We start from the raw sequence: 6,339 nt of genomic DNA on the forward strand, positions 1-6,339 counted from the left end.
TTTCATATTTCATATTTCATATTTCATATTTCATATTTCATATTTCATATTTCATATTTCATATTTCATATTTCATATTTCATATTTCATATTTCATATTTCATATTTCATATTTCATATTTCATATTTCATATTTCATATTTCATATTTCATATTTCATATTTCATATTTCATATTTCATATTTCATATTTCATATTTCATATTTCATATTTCATATTTCATATTTCATATTTCATATTTCATATTTCATATTTCATATTTCATATTTCATATTTCATATTTCATATTTCATATTTCATATTTCATATTTCATATTTCATATTTCATATTTCATATTTCATATTTCATATTTCATATTTCATATTTCATATTTCATATTTCATATTTCATATTTCATATTTCATATTTCATATTTCATATTTCATATTTCATATTTCATATTTCATATTTCATATTTCATATTTCATATTTCATATTTCATATTTCATATTTCATATTTCATATTTCATATTTCATATTTCATATTTCATATTTCATATTTCATATTTCATATTTCATATTTCATATTTCATATTTCATATTTCATATTTCATATTTCATATTTCATATTTCATATTTCATATTTCATATTTCATATTTCATATTTCATATTTCATATTTCATATTTCATATTTCATATTTCATATTTCATATTTCATATTTCATATTTCATATTTCATATTTCATATTTCATATTTCATATTTCATATTTCATATTTCATATTTCATATTTCATATTTCATATTTCATATTTCATATTTCATATTTCATATTTCATATTTCATATTTCATATTTCATATTTCATATTTCATATTTCATATTTCATATTTCATATTTCATATTTCATATTTCATATTTCATATTTCATATTTCATATTTCATATTTCATATTTCATATTTCATATTTCATATTTCATATTTCATATTTCATATTTCATATTTCATATTTCATATTTCATATTTCATATTTCATATTTCATATTTCATATTTCATATTTCATATTTCATATTTCATATTTCATATTTCATATTTCATATTTCATATTTCATATTTCATATTTCATATTTCATATTTCATATTTCATATTTCATATTTCATATTTCATATTTCATATTTCATATTTCATATTTCATATTTCATATTTCATATTTCATATTTCATATTTCATATTTCATATTTCATATTTCATATTTCATATTTCATATTTCATATTTCATATTTCATATTTCATATTTCATATTTCATATTTCATATTTCATATTTCATATTTCATATTTCATATTTCATATTTCATATTTCATATTTCATATTTCATATTTCATATTTCATATTTCATATTTCATATTTCATATTTCATATTTCATATTTCATATTTCATATTTCATATTTCATATTTCATATTTCATATTTCATATTTCATATTTCATATTTCATATTTCATATTTCATATTTCATATTTCATATTTCATATTTCATATTTCATATTTCATATTTCATATTTCATATTTCATATTTCATATTTCATATTTCATATTTCATATTTCATATTTCATATTTCATATTTCATATTTCATATTTCATATTTCATATTTCATATTTCATATTTCATATTTCATATTTCATATTTCATATTTCATATTTCATATTTCATATTTCATATTTCATATTTCATATTTCATATTTCATATTTCATATTTCATATTTCATATTTCATATTTCATATTTCATATTTCATATTTCATATTTCATATTTCATATTTCATATTTCATATTTCATATTTCATATTTCATATTTCATATTTCATATTTCATATTTCATATTTCATATTTCATATTTCATATTTCATATTTCATATTTCATATTTCATATTTCATATTTCATATTTCATATTTCATATTTCATATTTCATATTTCATATTTCATATTTCATATTTCATATTTCATATTTCATATTTCATATTTCATATTTCATATTTCATATTTCATATTTCATATTTCATATTTCATATTTCATATTTCATATTTCATATTTCATATTTCATATTTCATATTTCATATTTCATATTTCATATTTCATATTTCATATTTCATATTTCATATTTCATATTTCATATTTCATATTTCATATTTCATATTTCATATTTCATATTTCATATTTCATATTTCATATTTCATATTTCATATTTCATATTTCATATTTCATATTTCATATTTCATATTTCATATTTCATATTTCATATTTCATATTTCATATTTCATATTTCATATTTCATATTTCATATTTCATATTTCATATTTCATATTTCATATTTCATATTTCATATTTCATATTTCATATTTCATATTTCATATTTCATATTTCATATTTCATATTTCATATTTCATATTTCATATTTCATATTTCATATTTCATATTTCATATTTCATATTTCATATTTCATATTTCATATTTCATATTTCATATTTCATATTTCATATTTCATATTTCATATTTCATATTTCATATTTCATATTTCATATTTCATATTTCATATTTCATATTTCATATTTCATATTTCATATTTCATATTTCATATTTCATATTTCATATTTCATATTTCATATTTCATATTTCATATTTCATATTTCATATTTCATATTTCATATTTCATATTTCATATTTCATATTTCATATTTCATATTTCATATTTCATATTTCATATTTCATATTTCATATTTCATATTTCATATTTCATATTTCATATTTCATATTTCATATTTCATATTTCATATTTCATATTTCATATTTCATATTTCATATTTCATATTTCATATTTCATATTTCATATTTCATATTTCATATTTCATATTTCATATTTCATATTTCATATTTCATATTTCATATTTCATATTTCATATTTCATATTTCATATTTCATATTTCATATTTCATATTTCATATTTCATATTTCATATTTCATATTTCATATTTCATATTTCATATTTCATATTTCATATTTCATATTTCATATTTCATATTTCATATTTCATATTTCATATTTCATATTTCATATTTCATATTTCATATTTCATATTTCATATTTCATATTTCATATTTCATATTTCATATTTCATATTTCATATTTCATATTTCATATTTCATATTTCATATTTCATATTTCATATTTCATATTTCATATTTCATATTTCATATTTCATATTTCATATTTCATATTTCATATTTCATATTTCATATTTCATATTTCATATTTCATATTTCATATTTCATATTTCATATTTCATATTTCATATTTCATATTTCATATTTCATATTTCATATTTCATATTTCATATTTCATATTTCATATTTCATATTTCATATTTCATATTTCATATTTCATATTTCATATTTCATATCGAGGAGTTTAGCTTTAATTTTAGCCTCAATCGTAATTTTTTAAACTGCAATTTTATATCCAATCCAATTTGCTACTTTCTAAAGTGCGGTACAAAAAGTTTAAGTGACTACACTCTAAATTACTAAGAGACACTATAGTGACAATGGACTACATGCTACATTACCTAGGATACATAAAGTAACCAATTGATATCTCCTTGCATTACAGTAAGTCAATTGACTACTTATAAAACAGCTGGGTCATATGTTTGTATATCAAATTATTATGGTGTTAATAATGTTCTCTTTTTTTCCACTTGATTTTAGATTAAAATGAAAATTGATGCTTAAACACAAAGGGCTGCGCTATAAAATTTCTATGATAAATGAAAGTGATAACAATAAAAAACATAAAAAGCTAAGAGAAAAACCTAATTATAATAATATTAAAATATTGGAATAATTGCACACATCTACTAAAATCATAACGTGGCCAATTTAAGGGAAATATGAACAAATTTTTGGCCACCTACTAATACCTCCCAGTGTTTAAACAATTTGTCTTTATATCTATTGTTATTAATTCTAACAATATGAGCAGTAACTTGACTTTATATAGAATTTTATTAATAAATATTTTGTTTATTTTGTACTTTTTTTTTGTATGTAGTATTTTTTTCTTATTTTTATTTCAATATTAAAAAAAATTAAACATAGAATAGCAGCAATAAAATCACAAACAAATTATTTAGATTGGAAGACACCCACAGTTAAACATTTTCCCTATCAGCGGGAATAAAATTATTCATGAATGAATTAAGAGCTAAAAAATAAGTAAAAACTGTTTTTGTGTGTTTGCTTTTATTGAACAAAAAAAAAACTTGATTAAATATTTTGTTGGTTCGCTACATTAGGCAGTATGGGCTAAAAGGAGGAAATGTAATTTAATAAAAATTCTATGGTTATGAATATTTTTACAAGAACAATGCTCAATTAGCATTGCATTATTCATTTGATTTAAATCATGTTCTAATGTCGCGTTCTTGTACTAATTTGCTATCAGTATTGTACGTTGTATAATAATTATCAAATCACTAAAAATTTGAATACAAATCAAAATTTTGTGGTTTTAACTAAAAAAAATATTTTGATTTCTAATGTCGCGTTCTTGCACTAGTTTGTTATCACTAATGTGCGATTGTTCTTATCAAGTAGCTGAAAATTTAAAATACAATTCAAATTTGGTGGTCTTAACTAAAAAAATTTATTTTGATTTTTAATGTGTGTCACGTTCTCTATCTTAAGTATTATAAGTAAAGTATGACGAAACGATAAATTATAAGTTTTTGTTGAAATTACTTGAACAAATCCTAATTCAAATGTAAGGGTAACATGTGTCACGTTATAAATGTCGCGTGCTTAATCATACAAAGATTTTGATCAAATTCTGGTCAATTTAACTAATTTTTCTTTTATTTTTAATAAAATTATATTCCAATTATTAAAATAAAAACTGAAATAAATGTTTGTGTAAACAATTTTTGTTGATTTGAAGAAATCATGAAAAAAATTCAACGTAAATTCCAACTATGAGTTTTCGTTGTCACAAAATTTCAAAAAATTTGATTATGTTCATGACTACTGAAACATAATAGCTCACATGCCTCTGTTATTATTGCTCACAGCAAAGTTCAATATTTTTTAAAACAATTTAGCCAAACTAAAACATTGTTTTAAATTTTCCACCTCATCCCCAACCGCCAACTTCTTTCTATGCCAGCACAATAAACATTAGCGAATTAGAATTAATACAAAACACATTTTGTTTTGTTTGTATTATTAATATTAGTCATTAGTCAACCGACAAAACCAACAATTAAATTAAACTAAACTAAAATGCTAATAAACTTTCATACATATTTGTTGCTGCTGCCTTTTCTCTAATTTCGCTGTGAAAATTTGTGTGTGTGGCACACAGTTGGATGGAACAGCTGGATAGTTGAGGTTAAATACTTCTTTAGCAGAAAATAAAAAAAAAAACGAAAAATTACCATAAAATCTATGGGAGAACATAAACACCTGTCTAGCAAAATTTAAATTTTTTTGAATGTTGATATAATGAAGATTTTGAGTGATAAGAAAAGTGGTGATTTAATAAAATGAATTGTTTCCTTAACAATTCATTTTATTGTGTTGACATTTTAATAAAACCTAAGGAAATACAAACTATATTAAGGTTTTATTGTAATAAACAAGTCATGAGGTTTAACCTTACGGGAAGCCCAGGCTTCCGACTATTACTTTTTTCCAGCGACCGAGTGCACTCAGATCATTCCGCTATAACCGGATGGATTTTTGTAATGTTGAGTCAAAACAATACAGTTATTGCGAGATAGGTAGCTTCTTTGTTAATAAGGTTCGCCTTATTTGTATTTTGATTTTATATTTTTACTGTATTTTCCTTTTATCACCTGCCATATTCATTCCCTGCCACAAACACTGTCGTATGTTAAATTTGTTTAATTAATTTAAGACATTCATAAATGAAATGCAAGAAAACTTTCTGCAAAAGATAATATAAAGAAGAACAATATTAATTGAGTCATTTCTTCAATGAAAAGAAATTTATTTGGGTGGAAAATTAAATTTCTGGAAATAATATGAAAATTATTTTCTTGTGTTGTCACAGACCAAAAGGAATGAAATAATTATGGATTAATTTAGTTTAATACTCTGCTGTACAAATAGTTTATAAGGGGTATTAATGGTTTTTATATCATTGAATTTGGCTTCTTCAAACAAAAAACTAAAGTTTTGTGAAAATGAGCGAATTTACTTAATTGTCAATAAATTCGAAAAGAATCAATTGATTTTTATGACCGATATCTCATTTTGTTGCTATTACATGTGGCTTTCCGATA

This window comes from Calliphora vicina, chromosome 5, assembly GCF_958450345.1.
Source record: "Calliphora vicina chromosome 5, idCalVici1.1, whole genome shotgun sequence".
Taxonomy (NCBI): Eukaryota; Metazoa; Arthropoda; class Insecta; order Diptera; family Calliphoridae; genus Calliphora; species Calliphora vicina.